At 43.5% G+C, this 23,296-nt stretch overlaps 1 protein-coding gene across 1 annotated transcript in view; it reads left to right on the top strand.

Moving 5' to 3' along the window:
• The first annotated feature begins 304 nt into the window (after positions 1 to 304).
• Positions 305 to 23,296, top strand: part of APBA1 (amyloid beta precursor protein binding family A member 1) — a 239,651-nt gene continuing 216,659 nt past the window's right edge. Inside the window, exon 1 of the mRNA XM_022573543.2 lies at positions 305 to 518. The gene's annotated coding sequence lies outside the window, so the exon portion shown is untranslated. The remainder of the gene's footprint in view (positions 519 to 23,296) is intronic.

Raw genomic sequence — 23,296 nt, 5'->3', positions numbered from 1 at the left:
CACCCCAGGACGCGCCCACCCGAGCTGGGGCGCAACGGGCTGGGAAAAGCAGTAAGGCCCCTCACGCCCACCCGCGCCGGGACAGTGGAGCTTCAGGGGCGGTGCATGGAAGACTCCGCCCCGCGGCTTCGGGCTCGCGCATCGCGCGTGCGCGCAGGTGGGCGTGGGAGGCGAGGGCGCTCCTAGCACGCGGCGTGCGCGCGCGCTCCCCTCGGCGCACTCCCTCGCCAGCCCGCCGGCTCAGCCCAGGCGCGCGTCACTAGGGGTGGGGAGAAGGGGGTGGGGCCGCGGGACCTGAGGGGCCCGAGCGCCGGCTGCGGAGCCCCAGCTGTAGCTGGGTGAGGGCGGCTGCGGTCGCGGCGGCGGCGGCGGCGGCGACGGCGGCGGCGGCGGCGGGAGAAGATGGTGGCGCTGGAGGTAGGAGCGGCTGGAGTGGAGCTTTATTCCCAGCCTCGGCACCAACGCTGTCGTTAGCGCCGCCTGCTCCCGCGGGCCCGCGGACCCAGCTGTCAGGCAAGGTACCACCGCCAGGGACTGGTGGGTAAATGCGGGGTCCCCGGTGCTGATGCTGCCCCCGATGGAGACCCGGTCCTCGCCGAAGGGCGCCCCTGGGCGCCTGCAAGGAACAATAGTGAGGATGAGAGGGGACAGCCGGCGACATCCAGGGGGCAATGACTTGAGCCATCGAGCTAACGGGGCGGGGGAAGGGGGCGCTGAGGGTAGGTGGTGTCCGGTGCGCGCTGAGATTCGGTGCTTTGGGGGCAGCGGCGGGCCTGATGACAGTCATGGCAGGAGTGTGTGTGTGTGTGTGTGTGTGTGTGTAAAAGGTAGAGCCGAAGGGATGGGGGTGGCGTACGGTGTTGGGGGAAGGTGTTGGGAGATGACATTTCCAGGAATCCCCGCTAGGATCCCTCAGCTCTCGGCTGACTTCTCCGGGAGAAAGAGTGTGGTGATGGCAACGATGAAGTGTGCAGGATGCACTTGGTGTCTGAGTGTGGAGGGAGGCATTGGGGTGGTGCGAATTTGTAAAATCCCGTGTGTGTGAATCTGTGTACGTGTGTATACTCGTGTGATTGCATACTGCTCTCCAAACCCGGAGATCTGCGGGTGCCCTGACTTGCTGCCACCCGTTGACTGTAGGACAGTGTTCGTTATTTCGACCCTGCAACTCTGAGCACAGTCTCGGTTCTGCTCCTGCCGCGTGGATGCCCGGGTGTAGGGATTCTCACTTCCCTTTGCTTCCCCTCACTTCCCCCCTTTTTCACATGTCTCTTGACATGGGGATGTGGAAGTGTGCATATGGCTTTGGGCACATGGCAGGGAAACAGGATAATGGTTACCCTTTCTGGGCTTGCTGGCATCCAGGTTTTGAAGGGAGCTTCCATCCTGTGACACTTCTCCTCTCCTCAGCCCCTGTTCTGTAAGGGTCTTAGATGCCCTGACTCTGCAGTTTCTATTGTTTATCTCTTGTCTGACCTGAAGGAAAGGGTCTTTAATGGTCACAACCTTCTCTCTGTCCCCACAACTTTGAATGTCAACTAGACCTTCTTCCACATTTAAACGCTGGAAATCTTATGGCTGAAGAATATGGTCTTTTTTGTGGGTTCTTATAGAATGAACTCTGGAGGTGTGTATAAGAGATGGGGGGTAGTATTTAAAAACAAGAAAAAGATCATACTGAGAAATGTTTGGTATCCCCCCACCTCCAGCCTTGGTCAGCATCACACAGGCAGGGCGTTTTCCTTAGGAAAGGGGATACTTTATTTCTATTGCTGGTGACATCCACTCTTCCAGCCTTCACAGTGACTAGGTGGTACCATGTATTATTCGGGAACTGAAATCCCCAAAGACCCATGGTGATGGGGTCCCAGGTCAGTGTGTCTGCTTTCCTAGCCAATGTAGCCTGCTAGTAGGGAATTTGGAAAATGTCAAGCTGGCAGTAAGTCACCCAGTGGGAGCCAGGACACAGAATTGAATCCAAAGTCTATAGCTGTTTAATTGTTTCTGTGTGATAAAGATAGGCTTGTGTGGGGTTGGGCAGAGAGAGACAGGAAGGGAGATAGCATATTCATATGTGAGCCCACTGCAGTTTGACTCCCCAGCTCCTGTATTTCTCCTGCGGTATTTATAGGAATGAATGCACCTTTACACTTAACATCTTGATACTTCTTTATTAAAATGTTGTGGGACTAGATTAACCTGCTTAGAACCTATTTTAATTGTAACACCTTAGATTCTACTGCATTGCTGTCAGAATCCAAACTGGCTGCCTCGGTCCTCTTGAAGAGCCTGTAGCAGTCATAGCTACACAAGTAAGTATACGACACGTTGGCATCAGACGTTTCTTTCTCTTTTAAAAAATTTTTGTTTTGTTTTGTTTCGCAGAGGTTGCATTGAAAATAATACAACCAGGGTTGTCCACATATGTTTTTTTTCTTCTCTTAATTAATGTTGATCCGTAGACCAGGTTTTCTTGGAGCTGTGAGCATTAAAGTAAATTTCCTCATGTCCTTCAAGTCAAGCTTTCTAAAATTTTAATATGAGGTTGTTGGATCGCATCCAAGGTGTAAGGATAGATTTATAAAAATGAATTTGGAATCTTAGTTCTTTACTCTCTTATTAGTTCTGCCAGTTTCTTTCTGAGAAAAGTACTTTGGAATGTAAAAGGCATTCTAAGAGGTTTTAGCTTTTTTTAAAAAAAGTTGTCGTCTTTATATTTGCAAGTGAAATACGGAGATATCAATGTCTTACAAGGAAGTTTAAGAATGTTAGCAATTATCAAGGTAAATCAACTGTTTAGAAAAAGAATAATTATACAACAGCACAATTGATGACTCAGGAATTAGTGATTTCCTTTCTAACATAACTGTGATGATTTTTAAAATGCAATGCCCCGCTTTCTAAAGATTGGACTATTAAGGTTAATGATACAGCTTGAATCCTGTAATTCAGTCTGGTAAACAGTTGTACCTTTTGCTGTAGCCTGCAGCAAGTAATTTGTTTTGCATGGATGCGTCGTCTTCACTTAAAGGAGCATTAATTCTTTTCTTTTCCACTATTGGGTCTTTTAAACAAGTTTGTTTTTCGGAAGACTTGGGAATAAAAGATGTCTGAAAATTGACCTTTGGGACCAAAAGGAATAAACTATGGGTACCGTGGGGGAGGTGGGACTTACATCCTGCAAGGAAAAAGTAATTGTTGTTACAGTTGAGAGAATTTCAAGCACTAAAATCCAAAGTTAACCCTTTGGGTCACAATGATTAATTTACAAACGTTTGTTAGTTGCCTACTACATCTCAGGCAGTGTATACCTTTGGATAGGGTTTGGGAAATGTTACGGGGGCTGGAGATTTGAAGAATAAGGAGACTTAGATCCTGTCCAGAGGAAGTTCATGGCCAGGAAGGAGAGACAGGGCATGCATGTAACGAACTACAAGAATGGTGGAAAATGGTTAAGTGCTGAGAAAGCTATATGCCTGTAGAGCTGTAGGAGTTCACAGGATACAGCAATGACTTCAGAAGGAAGAATCAAGAAAGATTTCTTGGAAGAGGGAGCCTTTGAGCGCTAATTTACATAGGTGGAGTTTGGGCTGCCAGGGAAGGAAGGGTATCCTGGGGGAGGAACAGCGTAGCAAAGGTGGAAATTGTGTGCCCATTCAGGGAACAGAATGGTGTGCTTAAAAATTCTTTCTCAGTAAAAATGGGGGAAAAAAAAGAATGATGTGCTTTGGCTGGAGCGTAGGAGATGCCCAGAGATGAAGTGAGAGGTAAGGTAAGAAAGAGAGGGTCACTCAAGGCTGTGGGGCAACTTTTATGTGGATTGTATTCAGTAACTGCCAGGGAGCCTTGGAAGGTTTCTGAGGAGGAAGGTTGACAGGACCAGAACTGTGCTTCAGGGTGCTAATCTTGAAGCATTGTGTTGGATGTATGAAATGAGGAAAGAATGGCAGTAGCTAGACCAGATAGACTCTATTGTCAAATTAGGGGCAAGAGGAAATTAGACAGTGGGAGTGAAGGGGAGAGGGCAGACTCAAGAGACAAGGCGCAAGAGTAACCTGAACACTGAGCAGGGAAGTCAGAGGTCATTGTCAGGCTCAGCTGAGAGAATGCTTGGGTCATTGTCAAGAAGGAGCTTCAGAGAAGGATGAGGAAGAGGGGAAAAAGGAAGTTCCATTTTGGGCCTGACAGGTTTGTCCAGATGAAGGGACTACAATACAGGGGTAGGTCTTGGAGAGAGGTTAGAGCTACAAAGAGAGGTTTGTAAGTCATCTACTTAGGAACAATTTTAATGTCTCAGGAATGGCCAATAAAGAAAATGGAGCAAGAAGAGGCAGAGGCTAAGGGTGCGATCCTTGGGGGATGTCTGTGGGTTGGAAAGGAAGAGGGAAAAAAGCGGATATGAACAATGTTAAACAAGGGGCAGTTGCAGGAATGTGGTGGCAGTAGTGTGGTGTCATGGAGGCTGGGAAAGGTGAGGGGAGCATCGTCGTTCCTATAGCACGGCACAGGGGGATGAAGGTGCAGTGAAGGAAGAGCCATTGGATTTGACTCCTGGCATTCCTTGATTATCTTGAGGCAGGTAGAAGTGTAGCCAGGCTGTGAGGGGTTAAAGAGGAGAGGGTGATGCACATGGAAGAAGTGAGGACAGACTTCCGTTTTAATAAGTGGGGTGAAGGAGAAGGAGAGAGAGTTTACTACATCAAAGGTAGGGTGTAGTATAGAGAAAGTAAGTTTTTAGTATAAGAAGACCTGAGCCTACTTTATAAGCAGAGGAGAAGAAACCATTGAAGGGAAAAGAGATCAGAAATGTAAGGGAGAGGCGAAGCTGATGGGACGGAATCTTTAAAAAGATGGGACTCTTCAAAGGAGGGACTCTTTTGAGACAGAAGCATGGGAACTTTGTGGTAGAAAGAAAGGAATTTGGCTATAGTCTTCTAAGTCAAGTCAGAGAGAGGAGGGCAGGTTGAGGTCATGAGTAGAATGATAAAGACTTGGACGAAGTGCTGTGGAAATGTAGTGGTGAGTCAATCAGGGGTGAATAAAAGATTATCACGCAACTATGAGGGCCTCCTGTGTTTGGAGAGCATGAATTTGTGGTGAAACCAGTTAGCCCTATGTAATTAGTTTGACAACCATTTATGTAATTTTTGTTATTAAAATTAATAACATTAAATGTTGTTAAATACAGTGGTTCCTCCTTCCCTTAAACTCAATGAAAAGAGAAAAATGTTTGCCTTTAAAATTAGCTGAATAAAAGACTCCACCTGAACTATTTCCTGTGACTATTTTCTCTCAGGGATTGCCGACGTCAATAAATAATGGGGGAAAATGTAAGTGTTTTTAAAAAGATGAACTTTCCCTATCTGTAATGGCAGAATGTTGCAAAAGAAAAATCACATATAGCACTTCACCCAACACCATGCCCATCATAAGCACACAATAAGTATTTTTTTGCATGAATAAGTTATTTTTTTAGTAAAGTAGGTACAGTATCTAAGATCTAAAATTTCAGGATTTCTTTCCTCTTTACACTGTGGACATTGAATGAGTTGCATTCCATGGCCTGTTCAAGTTTCTGACAAAATTAAAACTTTTATTTATTCACACCTGCTATACACATTGAAGCTTTACAAAAGTTTTTTTCACAAAATAATTTTGTACCCTTTAGACCCTTGAGTTATAGGGTCATGTCATGATTCCAGACAAGTATATAGAAATTCGACTGTGGTGAGTGATGACTTTCAGGTTCTAATGATGAAATCATTTATTCATTCCTTCAACAAATGTTCACTGAGCACCGTCTCTCTTCCATTCACTATTCTTGGTGCAAGGGATACAGCAGGGGGGAGAAAGTCCCTACCATCGCCGACCTTTTAGAGGAAGGAGATTAAAACATAAATAAGCACATATATAATATGTCAGGTGGCGGTGCATGCTATGAAGAAGAAAGCAAGGAATGAATAGAGTGTGGTGATGTAGGGGTTGCTGTTATTTTGTATGGAGTGATCAGGAAAGGCCTTGAGCAGAGAGAGCTTAAAGAGCTGAAAGAGTGAGCCATGCAGGTATTTGAGGGCAGGGCCTTCCAGGCAGAGAATGTCAAGAGCAAAGGGCCTGAGATGGGAACATGCTTGGCATGATCAAGGAAGCCTCACTGGTTGGTTTCCTCGCTTCGCCTGGCCATGTAGCGTCACACATGATACCTGGAGCGGTCACTTAGGGACCCTGCAATGTGATGCCTTGCCTTCAGGTATTGAATCAGTTGCCTGTAAGGCTGTATCACACGTACCATGTTTGGGCTGACCTGTGGGTGAGTCAGTGCTGAGTTTATAAAAAGATAGATGTCCTCAATCACACGTTTGAGTTAGAAAATTTGAAGAGTGGCTGTGTCTGAGTAGTGATGAAATACTAGTCAGCTGGAAGTAGTCCCTCTCTTGGAACTGCACATCACTTTTCTGTGGCCTGAATCTTCTTCAGTGATAGGGTTCCTTCTTCCATCTTTCATGTCTCATTCTCAAGTCTAAGGTCTTTGAAACTAGAACTATATTTTGTTCATCTGGGCATACCCTGCAACCCACAGAAAAACTCTTTGCATTAGTAAGAGATCATCAAATATTTATTGAAAGGAATGGATGAGATATTTCCAAAGATCTATTCAGTTGTAAAGAATGAGGGTAAAGCTCTTTTACTTTGATTCCTGCAGATACCTGTTTTTCAAAGAGGACACAAAATCACCACATCATGCTAAGTAGTTTATGCATGCAGGGCCTGAGACGAGGACTTGGGTACAAGTAGTCTCTTTGGGAGGTGATCCCAAGAAGCACACATGAAAGAATGGAGAAAATGAGACAGGGAAGGAAGGAAAACCAGTAAGAAAAGAGGCAGATTAGTGAGCAGATTAACACTGTGGGCAATGGAGGCTCTGTTCTTTATGATTGTCCACCAAGCAGTGGGGAGACTGGCATTTTATCCACAATTTAATACTGGGGGCATTAAGTTCCCAGCACTTTAGTGCTGCCAGTATTAGCCTGAGCAACCTTTGGAGGCACCAGAGAAAGCCGTTGGGTAGCTAAGCAGAGAGTAAAAGTGGGCTAGAGGCGGGAAGCTGTCAGTGTGCAGGGGAACTGTCCGTCAGAGCTACAGGTGAACTCCCAGGTGGGCTGAGGGGACAGCACAGCAACAGCCTCTGCTGCACATGGCACAGGGATATCATAGGGAATATTTAACAGATAAGAATTTGTTTGATAGCAGCTACTGGTACTTTATTTTAGGGATTTTAATGTATTGTAACAGCTTCCTACTCTTCAGGTTCACTCACAAGCCAACTATTGACAATCCTCAATTATCTGGGATGGAGATTACCACATATGTCCATGTATAAGGTACCCTTGATTATGAGGTGGTCCCCAATTTTCCAACGAGATGGTTTTTTAAATGGCTTTACATCAACTTGAATAAGCATGTGTTAGGGATGTAAATAAAGGATGAAATATCTACTTATATTTATTAATCTACTTGCATATATTTTAACTCACATTATATAAAATTAGTAATTTAAAAATATGACATTCTTTGGGGCTTCCCTGATGGCACAGTGGTTAAGAATCTGCCTGCCAATGCAGGGTACACGGGTTCAAGCCCAGGTCCAGGAAGATCCCACATGCCGTGGAGCAACTAAGCCCATGTGCCACGACTACTGAGCCTGCTCTCTAGAGCCTGAGAGCCACAACTACTGAGCCCACATGCCACAACTACTGAAGCCCACACTCCTAGAGCCCATGCTCCACAACAAGAGAAGCCACTACAATGAAAAACCCATGCACCGCAACGAAGAGTAGCCCCCGCTCGTCACAACTAGAGAAAGCCTGTGCACAGCAACGAAGACCCAACGCAGCCAAAAATAAATAAATAAAATAAAATAAAAACATGACATTCTTCTACTTTTGCACTTCACAAAATCATTTCTTCAAATGCTTTGACTTCAGAGTCTTTTTCATCATTAGGCCACTTTCGGCATATTCATTTCTATCTAACTCATTTGAAATGTAGTACTTCTTGAATTTCCGTATTATGTTGCCCCTGTACACTTAATTCTAAGCCCCGTGTGCCCATTCACATTGTGTAAGAACAATTATTTTTTTCCTTTCTTTCTATAGGCGTATATTCCTACTCTCCACAACCCAGCACTTCTGCATGGCTCATAGGACATCCAATACAGGCAGTTGTGAAGGAGTATATTCTTAAATTGGTGTTAAAATCTTGGCCCCCTTCATTCATTCAGTCATCTATTCTATTTCAATCCTATGACCTCCGTAAGCATCCCTATCTAGTATTGATTGCAGTTGTTTCTGGCTATCTTCTCCAGGTAGTTCTCAAGTAACCTCTGAAACATACATCTCTTTTTTATAAAATCTTCAGTCTTACCAGGTAAATGTTTTTGACATGGTTTCTCCCTTTAAAATCAGTTGCCGTCACCTCCAGGATTAATGAATTGCTTGATTTCAGTTCCTGTTATCTGGGAGATAACAGGCTTTTTGCTTTTTGGCATTCAGAAGAGAGTGATTGAGGGAATGCCTCTTAGGATGGGAGACTTCATATGGAGTTAAATACAAGGTGACTTTCTCTTTTCCGAAATCTAATTTTGGGGGGACTAGGAATCTCATCTTATTTTGTATACACCAAGTAATCATGGGGGTTGTTCAAGTATAGTGGTGGTAAAAGCCATCCCTGCCCACTCTTTGCTCTCCAGCCTCCTCTTCTGCTCCACGGTGGATTAATTAGTGTGAAAAATACTTCAGTGATTTTGTTTCATGAAACAGGTTATCAGCCATCATTCTGAACAATGTAACCATTTATCTTGCTGACTTTTGATAAATTTTGTATCTCAAGATCAATTCTGTATTAATTGACAGATACACTTTATTTTAGAGAAGAGGTATACGTGACAAGGTGTGCATAAATCCTTTATCCTGTAAATTGTAGCGTATCTTAAATGCAAAGGGAGAGCTTATCATTTAAAGAAATTCCACTTATCAGGAATAATAATTACCCTCTCATGTGGCTATTCAATGAATTAGGATTTTTATACTGGATTTACCTACATGGATCACACTCTATTTCCGTGCCTTTAAACTTGTTTGACCACGATCTCTAGTGAGAATACCATTTACATCATAGCCTAGCAACATAGATGAGTGTGTGTAAACACACACATACACAAACATATAGCTGAAACAAAAGATTCACCTAACAATACTTGTCCTTTATTATGTGTAATGCACTTGGATATTTTCTCTTCTATTCTATATGGTTGTCAACCCAGTAAACTGATTTCAGCTCTAATGGGTCCTGACAAGCGGTTTAAGAAACAGTGTTCTGTTGTATTACATCCATCAGAAGAGTGCTTATTTCCTTATACTATGAAATAATTTCACATCAGAGAGTTTTTAAAATTTGTTTCAAATTATTAGCATATTTGGATATTTGGTAGTATGAGTGTAGGAGGTTACAGTAATACTAAAGGGAAATTTATTTTTGAGTAGATGTTTATTTCCCAAAGAAGAAATATTAGTGTGGAAAGTGGAACAAGATGAATGGATTGGTTCTTAAATCTAGCGGCTTTCCTGGGCTGTATGAACCATGCTCGGGCCCTGGGTCCCAACTGCATTGCTGGACTGATCATCACTCATGGGTCTGGTCAATCTCTCCTCATGGTTCTTTCCTGCCCTTCTCCCTTCCTGTCTCTTTCTCAGACCACTGCCCCCAAACCCCAGGAGTTCTAGATGTTCGGTTCAATTACTTAATTCTCAATTTCAACCTAACATTTCTTCCTAGATGTAAAACTAGTTTTTACACCCACTTCTCTTCCAAATAGCTTGAAAGTACAAGAGTCTTTTTTTCCTGAGCTAATACCTAGGAGGGTTTTTTTCTCCTAAAGGAGCTAGAATTTGTTCCACAGGTGGAATGTTTCCATAGTGTTCGGTGGTATGACAGTCTAACGTAGTCTGATGTTCAGGTGTGATTGCACTCTTTATGGCTCTCCTGTTGTCTAGTGGAAGGACATGTCAATTCCTGTTTTCAAAGCCCAGTAGGCTCCCCGTCCAGTGAATGAAAGCAGGTTAACATCATAGCTGTGAAGTGCCAGATGTTGTGCTAAGCACTATACATACACAGTTAACTCATTTGCTTCTCATACTGACCTCACTTACTCTTCATAACTGTATCAGGAGAGGACTTACGTTACCGATACGACTTGAGTCTCTCAGAGGTTCTCTCAGTGACTAAAGGGCAGGGCCAGAGAGACTCACCTCGGGTCCAGGGATGGGAGCAGGCCCTAACAGCTCCTGTCTCCTTTGTCCTAGGGCCCAGCGGAAGCCCTCCACACCAGCTGCCCAGCTGGACTCCCTTGTTTATGGTGCCCTTGTCCCATCTGGGATGTCTGTGTATGCATAGCTGTTGCACCAGCATCTCTCCAATCTCTGCACCCTGGGGTAGAAAGGCTCAAGACAGATGTAATGTGGTACTGCCACTGATTAGCTACCAACATTGAACAAGTCTCTAGATTGGGCTGAGCCTCAGCTTCCCCAGTGGTAAAAGTGGGGAATGATGAAACCTGCCCTTCCCTTCTCGTCCCCCAAAGGGCCACTGGGAGGGTCACATGGGCTATCAAGGGCTATAGGAAAGTAAGGTAGATGTGTCACTTCCCTCATAATGACCTTGGGCAGAAGTGACATCTCCCTCCTCTAGGCTAGGGGTTGGCAAACTGTTTCTGCATATGGCCAGATAGTAAATAGGTTCCGAGGGGCCACACGCGGTCTCTGTCACAACTTCTCAGCTCTGCTGTTGTGGTGCAAATTCAGTGGTGGGCAATGTGTAAAGCAATGAGCAGGGCGGTGCTCCAATAAAACTTTATTTCTGGATGCTGAAATTTGAATTTCGTATCACTTTCACTTGTCATAAAATTTTGATTCCTCCCTTGATTTTTTTCCAGCCATCTAAAAATGTAAAACCACTCCCAACTCCCAGGCACTGGGCCAGATATGTTGCATGGAACTTAGCTTGCTGACTCCTGGTGTACATGTTCACAGCACTTTGTACCACTTGTTAGTGAGCAACTCCAGTTCACTTTGGACTGCAGCAATGCGTGCTCACTCTATTCCATCCCTCTCTTGTCCTTCCAGAATATACACCCACCACTGACATTTTTTCATCTCCTTTAGCACTGGGAAGGCTAATAGCATGTAGATACTCTGCACACATATACACACATATATAGTATATGCTGAATACATATTTGTTGAATACATGATTTATATGATAAGAAAATCTGCTACTTTTCTATGTATCTTATTTTTCCATCTTTAAAAGGAATTCTGTCTATTTTCTAGTAAACCTTTGGGAATGATTAAGTTAACATTTTGTAATTAAATTTAAGGGCTTTAAGAATCATGGCTTTCCCCCCTGCTATTAACCAAAAAAGGAAAAGAATGTCAGGGAAGAAAGAAGGGGAAAGCAAACAGACAAAACAAAACCAACATTTCAGCATAAAAAGGGCTTATTAGAGAATAACCGAAGTGGCCAAACGTTTAGCTTTGGTCCCTGGGGCTTTCTGTCGCTGTAGGAGCTCTGGAGGCTGACGTGCTTTTGTGCCTCAGCTGCCAGCAGCCCTGCTTTTTGCTGTGCTTTCCCAAAAATTTAACTCAGGGCCCAGAACTCTGCATTTGGCTATACATAAAGATAGAATGATAGAATGTACTTTATCTTTTCATCTGTATTTTCTCAACAGGTATCAAGGAGTCACATCTCTTAAGAGCAAAGCCTTGAACACAACTCCCGTTTTATTTCTTAGTAGGTATATAGGCTCGGGAGTGGCAGTATTAGGAAATACATAAATCTAAAATTTTCTTCTCAAAATAAGATGGACAGAAACTGGATGGTGGAATTACAGCATGCATGTGTGTTATTTTTCCAAATAGTCTGTGATGAAGATATTACTCTGTGTTCTGTCATGAGGAAATTAAATATATGTGCGTGTACGTGTGTGTGTATTTAAGGAGGGGGAAGGAATATGCTAGAAAATTGGAACCAACATCATTAATAGTCTATGCCCCTTATTAAAATTTGTTAAAGATAAAAACAGTTAGGTCAGCTTTCAAATAAGCACTTACCTTTTTTAGTCTGCCAAAACATATTAACCTGGAGAAAAGATCCATGGCTGGTGTAAAAGAAATTATCAAGTGTGCTTTCGACTTGGCGTAAATTGTTACTGCTCTGGTAGCTGCTGTCTAGCCTTGAAGACAGAATGTTAATCCAGTGTTAGAAGTGCATATTACATTTAAGTCGTGTGAGGTATTCGAAGCCTGCTTGGGGAAGAATGGAGCCTGAGGCGCTCAGGATTTTATTCCCTATTATGTCTTGAGCTGCTCCCGGTGAGACACAACATACCACTTACTGGCAGTGAAAAGACTGTTTTCAGAATTACTCTAGGTGGATAGAGGCAGAGGGGGTGAGGAAGGGGGGCAGGCTTACCTGAGAACTGCAAGGTGGGGGCGTGGTAATTACCCATCTGTCTGCGGTTTCTTGTGTGGCATGAGGCTCCCCTTGATGAAGTAGAGACTGTGCTTATGAAGGTGGATAATTAAGGTTTTGTTTATTATGTTATCTGCACCGTGAATCTTACCTTTTCTTCTTGTACTGAGTAAATTTTTTCCTTTCTTACAGCCCCCTCCTCCTTCTTTCTTCCACTTGGGGAATTACAGTGGGCTCTTTTACATCTCATGGCTTATTTGGATGGCTCCCTTTCATGCCAGAGGTTTTCAGCTAATGTCTGGTCATCATGGATTGTCCATTCATATTAAGGCTGTGACACCAAAGATGGCCAGGCATCTGTATTAGTTGGCAGGGTTTGTAAAGGTCTTAGGTTGGGCTCCCCAGAGCAGACACTGAAAAGAGGGCTGGTGTGTGCAGGCACTGCTTTATTAAAGAGATGCTCCCAGAGGAGACTGGGAAGGGAGGGGAGAGGCAGTCAAACAGGGTATGATCTCAAAGGCACGAGGGTGGGGAAGCTCTGGTATGATGTGGCCTCAGGACTGTCCCCACTAGAGTCAGTAGGGTTGGCAGTACAGACTCCATACCTGTCAGTCATTGGGTAGAGGCCCTGGGCGTGAGGGGGTACGGTGGGGAGGGGGACGTACATTCTCAGATATTTCTGGTTCTCTGTTTGAAAAAGCAAAGCTAGTGCAGCCCTCCCCAGAAGAGTCATAGGTGCTAGCTGTGGACTGGGTGGGGATTTGGATGTGACACCAACATTGTCCACCACCAGACCAGTGGCTTCTCCTTGGAGTGGTCGGCCAGGGAGCCAATTCAGCTGCTTCCCTGGGAATCCCCAAATGCCAGTCTTTTTCCTGAGAAGTGGCTGCTGGCTTCTGGTGATATGTGTGTGTCACATCGAGCAGAGGGCTGGGATCCAGCTGGTTACAGTGAATCGCCTGTTTCCATAGCCTTCTGTACCTCCATCCTTTGCCAGGCCTGTATCCCTGGGGTTCTACAGTCTAGTCACTTCCAGAGAAATGTGTTAAAATCTCGTTTGTAGATATTCTCTCTCCTATTCTCTTTGTGGCTTTATGGCTTATCTCTGCCTTTATACTCATTTAAGTGGGATCTTGAGAGGACAAGGATAAAAATGTACACAGTCAAGTTGTCACCTTTAACCAGGAGCCACTCAAAATAAAAGCTAAAGTAGAATTGTGGACTGAAAAATATATCTGAATATATATATACACACATCTACATATGTACATATATATGCTTAAACATTTATATTCCTGCAATTCCGTGGAAGTACACTAATAGTTGGGAATTAGCCAATCTTAGTGTCACCTAGCAAAGTGGTATATTAGCCAAAAGGAATAGTTACAATCTGTTACAATCATTAGCTGGGTACTGTGAGTCAGTGGTTGTTGTTGCTATCTTTGGGCTAAGCAAGAGGACTTCTGTCTTCTCCAGTATTTTTGTATAGTACCACCAGACGTGGTAAACTGCAGATGTCAGCATGAACCCTGGTTCCCATGTTATCACATCAGAGTTCATCTTGGCCGTTAACTAGTAAACAGAAACCTAAGTACTAATAACTTTGACAGGCTCCAAAGCACTGTCTTGTTATTTAGGGAATCTTGAATTAAAGAAACTGCCCTCTGTGTAGAATAGGTTTATGGAACACGGGTTAGGTTCCATAGGGTGCACAGAGCCACCCTCTCCCGTTCTCCTTACATGTCTCCTTCAGGTCCACTTAACAGACTTGTTTTCTCTTCCCTGTTGGAATCCAGCCTTGGACAGGTCCTTTAGATTTCCCTCTCTTGAGTGGTGAAAAGTTAAATCCAGTCTACTGATCACATAATATAGTCAAGTGTAATAATAAAATTCCAAACTCCTGCCTCATTCCTGACTTTTAAAAATTGCACGGTAACCTGAACACAGTATAGAAATCTCAAGTGTATAGTCTGTTGAATTTTCATGTATCTTAAAACCCATGTAACTAGCACTTAGATGAGATACAAAACACATCCTAACCCTCCCACTCGCCCCCCAGGCTCCCTCTTGGCCCTTCCCAGTTAATATCAACCAGCACCCCAAAGGTAACCACTAATTTGACCTCTATCACCATAGAGCATTTTGCCCATTTTTAACTTCATATACGTGGAATCATAGAGTATGTAACCTTTTGTGTCTGACTTTTTTGTTCAATACTGTTTTCAAGATTCATCTATGTTGTCGTATGTATCAGTAGTTCATTCCTTTTTATTGCTGTTTGGTAATCCATTGTGTGAATATACTGAGTTTATTTTCCATTCTTCTGTTGAAGGACACTTGGGTTGTCTCACTGTGAACATCCTTGAATGTTTATTTTGGCGCACATAAGCACTCATTTCTATAGGAGTGGAATGGCTGAGTCGTAGAACGGGTGTACATTTAGGTTTTGAGCTGTCCCCCAGAGGTTTTCCAAAGTGGTTGGACCCATTTACTGCGCCAACAGTGGCCTATGAGAGCTGCGGTTAGACCCCGTCCTTGTCAGCACCTGGTTTCACACCATTCATTTAGCTCTAGCAGTGCTGGTAGGCGTGTAGTGGTGTTAAACACGTAGAGCGTTCAACTTCACCTCCTCCAGCTCAAGCAGGCTGCTTCTGTGGAGCCCACAGGAAACACATTTCGCTGTTCCACTGGCAGTACAAGTGCCTTTTGCTGCAAACACAGCCCCTTCTCCCTTTGCCCTGCCGGTTCTGACTAGCTTTTTTTTTTTTTTTTGCCGTACGCGGGCCTCTCACTGTTGTGGCCTCTCCTATTGCGGAACACAGTCTCCAGATGTGCAGGCTCAGCGGCCATGGCTCACGGGCCCAGGCGCTCCGCAGCACGTGGGATCCTCCCAGACCGGAGCACGAACACGTGTCCCCTGCATCGGCAGGCGGACTCTCTACCACTGTGCCACCAGGAAAGCCCCTGACTAGCTTTTTGATTTCTCGTAGCCAGAGTCAGATAACAACACCTGGGTCCCCAAACTCCAGAGGGCCAATGTCAAGCTCCCGGAGTTTTTCTTGAAGCCTCTTTGCTTGGTGTGTTAGTCTGCTAGGGCTGCCATAACAGACTACCACAGGCTGAGCAGCTTGTCCAACAGAAATCAACTGTCTCACCGTTCTGGAGGCTGGAAGTCCAAGATCAAGGTGTTGGCAGGCCTTTTTCCTCGGCTTGCAGACAGCCACCTAGTCTCTGTGTCTTTACATGGTCCTTTTCTCATGTGTGCACATACTTGATGTCTCTTCCTTTTCTTAAAAGGACACCAGCCGTGTTGGATTAGGGCCCCAACCTCATGACCTCATTTAACTTTACCTCTTTAATGGCCCTCTCTCCAAATACAGTCACACTGGGGGTTGAGGCTTCAATGTGTCGGGGCAGGGGGCACACAATTCAGTCCATAACACTTGGTTTGGTGTGTATGTGGGAAGAGTTCTCTGCCAACTCTGCAACAACACATGAAGTACTCACGTGGCAGTCAGTTTTGTTCAATCAGAGTACAATTGGTCATGATTTAAATTACTAGTTGGGAAGATTTTTTTTTATAATAGGAGTAAAACACATACAGTAAAGTACAAAAAGTATGTACATCTTTAGTGTACAGTTTGAGGAATTTTCCATGTGTATAAACCTGTGTAACCACCACCCAAATCAGGGTGTAGAACATTGCCAGCACCCCATCGATTCCCCCAACCTCTACCTGTTCCCCCCTCCTCGGAGGTAAGCACTGTTGTGACTTCTATCATCATTTATCAGGTTTGATGATTCTTGAACTTCATATAAAAAGAATCACATATGTACTTATTTTTCGTGCAGATTCTTTTACTTGGCATAATATCTATGAGCTACATGCATGTTATTACAGGCATCAATGGTTCATTCTTCTCATTGCTGTATAGTGTTCAGTTGTATAAATACACAATGATTTGTTCATCTGTTCTGCTGGTGGACATCTGAGTTATTTGCAGTTTTTGGCTATATGAACAAAGCTGCTATGAACGTTCTTGTATATGTCTTTCTGTCTTTTTTCCTGTTTCTTGGATATGTATTTAGGAGTGGAATTCCTTGATCATAAGGATTGGTGTGTCTAGTTGGAAACATTTTAATAATTTGTTTTTGTAAATACCTTTCTGTTTGATGTCTTAACATATCCTCTTCATAACTCAAGGATAGATGTAGGTATACATGTTCTGCTTTAAGACAGAGATGTGTTTTGTTGATTTTTTTTCTGATTACTTTTATTGTCCAACTCCGTTAACGGAATGAGATTTTACTTTATATATCAAAGGTAAATGAGGCATATGCTTGTGATACCAAGCAAGTTATTCATACATATTTGAGGAATGTTTTTGTCACACTCTGTTAAGAAGTCAGCAACCATCCACTAACACATTTTGTTTGCTTTATCTGAATCAACAAGTTTATGCATTCAGAATATTTTCATTAAAAATAGTTTTATGCACAGCAAAACAAGCCAGTGCATACTATAATTTTTAACATCTTAGTTTTAAACATTAATTGAGCCCCATTCAAACCAAATTATATTCGTTTTCGCTAGAACACCATAAAGCAGCTTTAAAAAACACCTAGTAGTAATAAAAGGGAAAACATTTACATATTGTCACATAAGACACTGTTGAATAACATAAGATACTGCTCAAAGCACTTAATATGCATTAACTCATTTAATTCTCACAACAACACTATAAAGTCTGCTATTATTATATACCTCATTTTATAGATGAGGACACCGAAGTACAGAGAGGTCAAGTGACTTGCCCAAGATCACACAGCCAGCAAGTAGCCAGGATTCAGAGTATGTACATATATAACCACTATACAACACTGCCTTTTAACTCATTCTTTCATCTTTCTGTTTACTCATGGGAGAGAGGGCTTAGGGAAAGAGCATTCCTGCTTTTTCAATTCTTAGACATTTTCTCAGTTTAGATTAAAGCTGTAGCAGTTAAAATCTTTATTGTTACTTAACAGATTCTGTTAATCAGATGCCTAAAGAATGCCAACCTGCTCTCACTGCCTTAAAAAAATCACATTAAAAGAATACCAACAGAAATAGTGTTACAGATGTAGAAAACAAACCTATGGTTACCAGGGGGGTAAGGGGGGAGGATAAATTGGGAGATTGGGATTAACATATATACACTACCACATATAAAATAGATAACTAATGAGTACCTACTGTATAGCCCAGGGAACTCTACTCAATACTCTGTAATGGCCTATATGGGAAAAGAATCTAAAAGAGAGTGAACATATGTATATGTATAACTCATTCAATTTGCTGTACACCTGACACTGACACAACATTGTAAATCAACTATACTCCAATAAAAATTAAAAAAAAAAAAAAAGAATACCTCTCTCCCCCTTTTTAAGCCATGAGGTTATATTGGGAAAATCTGTTAAGGGGAGAGCCTGGATGTTCCTACAGACCCTCTGAGGCCCTGAAAGACCGGCTTCTGTATAACCGGCTCTTTATGGCAGGAGAATGATCCTCGGTGAGAGGGGCCTTAACCACCGTGATCTGAGCACTAACTCCTTTCTCAGTGTTCACCCTCCAACACATTCATTCTACACGTGTTTGCTACTCATGGACAATGTGCCAACCCTGTGTGAGGCCCAGGGGGTTGATGGGTGCAGAGCCCCTGAAGCCCCTCCCCTCAGGGAACTAATTTAGAGTTGAGCCCAGGAGACAGGTACTCACAGTAACCACAGAAATGTCACTGCTGTTATTACACCTGATAAGTGCTGTGAAGGAAAGGTGAGGGTGCTTACGTGTGACAGGGAGCCAACCCTGCCGGGGTCCCTCAGGAAGGGCTTCTCTGTGTGGGGAAGTGACTGAGATGAGGTAGAGGAAATAACCCCAGCGGAAGGGAGAGGGTGCACCAAGGCCCTGGGAGGGGAAAGGGGTTTCTGGAGGGGACAGTGGGGGCAGCTGGCTGGATACTGAGGACAAAAAGGAGCCGTTTAAATGTTTCAAACAAAGGAAAGACACGGTCAGATTTGTGCTTTTCTGAGACAGTAGATTGGAAAGACGGCAAAATGGAAAGCACATTTGTAAACATTTTGCAAAGGGGAAGGTGATTCCCATTAGAGCCCATCATAGAGCTCCAAGGGGGAGGTGATGGTTTGGAAAATGCTGGTAGAAGAGCTGGGAGATGGACAGACTGAAGAGATATTTAGCAGGTAATGTCATCAAGACCTGGGGATGGATTGGGTTTAGGAGGCGAGGAAATAAGGGGCATCACGGCTGACGCCCAGGTTTTTTGTTCTGCTGGAGGCATGGGGTCTCCAGTCACTGAAATAAGAGACGGAAAATGGAAGGTGACTCATTGGGAGGGTGGGCAGGGAGTGGAGAAGACACTGACTGTAAGGTGTCTGTGAAGTCTACAAGGAGGGGCGAAAGGTGGGTGCTTGGATATAGGCGTCTAGAACCTAAGGGGAGGTCCGGACTAGAGATTATGCTAATCAAGCATCATAGCTTTAGAAATGAGGTTCTAATCCATACGGATGCCTTGAGTTTGGTTAGATCAAGTGCTATTGTGAAAAGAGCGTGGTTGAGGGCTAGAGCAAAGAACCAGGAGTTAGCCTAGTTGAACTGCCCTTTCTCAATCCTTCAGACCTGCTCTGAACTGACTGCATCTGGAGTCCTAAAACCATTAGAGCTCTATCATAGCACCAGTGGTCCAAGCTCTTCAATGGCTCTTCAACTGAAAATTTGTTAAGTATTTGATCAGTTCGTCTTTAAAATAAGTGCATGGTTTGTGTAAAATGTTTATAAACATGTTTACATGTAAACTTGCTAATAGTAAAGTTTATAGTATCAACTATTGATTAATTGGAAAAATTACTTCCATGTCCTGGGCTTTAGGTGTATTAGAGCCACTTATTCAAATGCTCCTTGTAACTTTGTTGTGAAGTTAAACCCATTTATGTTTTCTGACCCAGACTCTGGTATAGTTTTGTTCCTAACTTTGTTCTCACCTCCCTTTAGATTTGCCTCAAGGGCATCACTCGGTGAGAAATGGTGAGGCCAAGGGTCTAGCAGCCGGACTGTGGGAAGCCAGCATAGAGGACTTTTACCCATGCCCTGCTCTTCCAGGCAGGTGACTAGCCCTTCACCTGTCTAGACACCGTAAACAAGGACATCCGAGTGCCTTTGAGCCCTGACCCAGAGTCAGAGGGCTGGTGCAGGATTCAGGCCCATGCTGGGGCCAGCAGTGTGGCTCAGCCTTCAAGCCCTGCCTTGGTCACCCCCCTGTTCCTACTCCCAGAGAGGCCAGCACCAAAACCCTGCTCAATAGTCTGCACTCTTTATTAAAAAGGACTTATCACGAGCTTCACTGGTCATTTGGCACCTTTAGCTTGATTTCCTAGAAAACAATGCTGTTAGAAACATTTTACCTAAAGATTTTTAGATACTCAATAGTATTGTTTCATTTTTGTGTATTTTTATGTGCTTGAGTCTTAATATTTTAATAGCATACATTCTGGTGCATTAAGGAAGCAACTTTTAAAGCTTGGTTATTTTGAGGTTTGCTTTTCTGTTTAATGACATGCATATCTTAAACTGTTGCTCTCATGACCTTGAGTTATAACTTAAGAATAAATTTGAGAAAAATATTGTCAGGAAACCTGAGAAAGAAGTTATTGTCTACCCTGAAAGCTGTCAGATAGAGATTACATGTAACATTTGGAATTTGGCTGGCTCCTTTACTGTGGTTTTTTAAAGCACTTGCCGTATCTAGCTACTTTGCAAAATACTGATAAACTCTCGGGAAGATGGGTGTGTTTTTTATGGCTTGATGTTAAGAGTAATGATTTATGAAACTTAGATACTTTATCTGAGGGAAGCGAAGAATAGTAAAATAGCCAGGGTAGAACTGTAGATTTGAGATTCCATGATTTGCTTCTTTTTCTTATACTTTGTGAACAAAAAGGTTAAGATCAATAGATAAGCTTTCTAGGCTTCAACGGTGCCTGCTTTCTGAACAAAAAGAGCTGTAATCCCATTAAAATGTCTTGCTGCTAATGAAACCTCAGGGCCTGGCCTCGGATACTTTATTTGATGGCACAGGTTATACACTGCTGTAACTAAGGCATTGAGCCCTATTTGGGGGAGGGCGGTTTCTGAATATTAAGTAATGATACATCTCCCAACGAAGCAGTGGGAGAGAGGCTGCAGGCTGGACTGGCAGTGCATCAGGGGCTGCCTGTCTTCCTAGTTACAGGGGATTAGAGGAGCTGTCCACCACCCTGTGTTCCCCTGTGTCCTGGGACTTAGGCATGGAGGGCACTGAGAAGCCTACAGAAATAGTGTTAATCACAGGTCCCTGGGTGCCTGGGTGTGTCTGGGACCACTTGATCACATCCCTCAATTCCCCTCCCAACTCTGGAACCAGTGAGAGAAAATCAGGCAGGAGACAAATGGAGCTCTGTTACTGATAAAGCCAGCTGGAAGCTGTGCCTTAGGTCTGCAGCCGCCAAGGACTATCTGAAATCCATCTCACTCACACTGTCCGCCCTGCCACAGCAGGGTCAGCGCATGCTGGTAAGCTCACCTGTGGGCAGGCAGAGGTGAGAGAGAGGAAAGGTTGAAACTGGGCACGCTCAGGGCTTCCTCCCAGCTCTCCCACGTCCCACGGGACACACCCCCTCTTGTGAGGAGGGATGAATGTTTAGGAGTGGGGTGTGGCTGAGAGTTGGGGAGGGTTACTCCTCAATATCCCTCGTGGGAACATGAGACCATGGGAAGGAAGTTGCTCCTAAGATGGAGAAAGTAATGATCAGCATACCTGCAGAAAATATCAGACATGTTTCTATATCTTCTAAAATGACTGTTTATCATATGAGAGTTACACAGGCAAGGTAGAAAACGTATAAACTGTGTATAAGCAAAATGAAGGAAATCAATATCACTCTTCATCTCACTAGCCCAAAGTAATGACTGTTAACATTATGGTGTAACAAAAATACAGCATGTGTGCTATTTTATGTCCGCCGCTTTTCACTTAACAATATCATAAATTTTAATAAATCTAGAAAATGATGCCTAGGAGCTTATCAAACTAAAACTTTTCCTATTTTCAGCTTGTTTATATGCTGGAGGACTTGATTTCAACTGGTTGTAAGATTAGTGAATGAATATACGCATGTAGGATTTAGAGTAACATATGTGACATTTATGGTATTAGTGTGTATCAGTCAGGGTTCTTAGACGCAAGTAATAGAAAGTGACTGGCTGACCAAGCAGGAAAGTTACTGGGTAGCTCGCAGAATTGTTCAGAGACCTGGAGGCCTGGGATGAAGGTTGAGCTTCCTGAACAGCACCCAATATCAAGCCTCCAAACTGGTCTGACAAGAAAAATGCCACCTCTTCTGAGCTCTTCATGACACATGACTTCATTGCCAGGACCTTAACTTTTTTTTTTTTTTTTGGTCTTTGCTTTTTTTTTTTTTTTAATTGAAGTGTAATTGACCTACAACACTACGCTAGTTCCAGGTGTATTAGAAAATGATCACCCAGGACCTTAACTTTATCACAATGACTGGTCCCACGATCATTGAAGCTATCTCTGTGTCAGGTACTCAGCCAAGTGGCCATGACCTCTTCTGCCACCACTGAAGAGAAAGCGAGCTCCCCTCTTCCCCTTTCACATCTCGAGCTCCTGAGTCTACCTCTGTACAGGTTTGCCTGGCTGGCAGAGTCCAGGTCATATGCCTTTCCTTGAGCTGCAAGAGAAACTGGGCAAGCAGGTATCTAGTTTTTTTTCTCATGTTTCTTGCCTAACTTGGACTCATAATGATGAACTCACCAAACACAGAATGAAGTTCAGGCAGGGGTAGCTGAATGAAAGAAAAATGTTTTGCATGAGTCACGTTGTTATGAGTTCTTACTTTAACTGATGTTTTCAGATAACTGACCAAATTTCTGTCTTGATCATGTTAGAGAAATTGGCTTCAATTCTTTTGGCTCATGTGGCTTGGACAAGTTACATTCTTTCTTACCTGCCTTGCCACAAATAAGGTGAAAAATGCTTTGGGAACAGTAAAGAACATATAAGCTGTAATTATTCAACCCCTCAACCAATTTCTTTATATCTCTTTTGCAGTCTAAACCCCATCTGACACTGTATCTTGAGGATTACCTTGCATCTGCTAATAAGCAGTCCAGCAACTTCAGGCTTGACCCTTTGGCAGCATCTGACACCTCTCCCATCCCCACCAACCTAGTCCCATCCCCACACATACTTCTAGTCACCTTCCAATCCAGATATATTCTTCCCCCGCTGTTGTTTTCTAGGGTTCCATTTCCAGAGCCCTATTCAGGCCCTACTCAGAATAAAGTCGGCTTCTAAGAGGCTTCACCATTAGGACCCTGGCTCTCCATCCACAATTATTTTGTAGTTTCAACAGATATCCCCAACTTCCTCTATTCAAACCAATTACTTGTGGTCTCCCAAACATGCCCATCCCCAGGCTTTGCTCACATTGTGTCCTATTCCTGGAGTGTCTTCCCCCATCTCCCTCTCTCTAGACATTCTCTGCTCTTTTATTTCTAAACCTCAGTTTTATCTATACTAATTTCTCCTTTTATATTCTGTTTTATTTGAATCTTCCCTCTTTTTTCTTGGCAGTCTTGGCAGATGTCTATCTTATCAAACCTTTTTAAAGAACTATCTTTTGGTAATGTTATTTTTCAATTTTTTAAAAA

Source organism: Delphinapterus leucas, chromosome 6, assembly GCF_059928025.1.
Source record: "Delphinapterus leucas isolate spDelLeu-1000000601 "Yukka" chromosome 6, BTC_Dleu_Yukka2, whole genome shotgun sequence".
Taxonomy (NCBI): Eukaryota; Metazoa; Chordata; class Mammalia; order Artiodactyla; family Monodontidae; genus Delphinapterus; species Delphinapterus leucas.
This window is presented reverse-complemented; position numbering and strand designations above follow the sequence as displayed.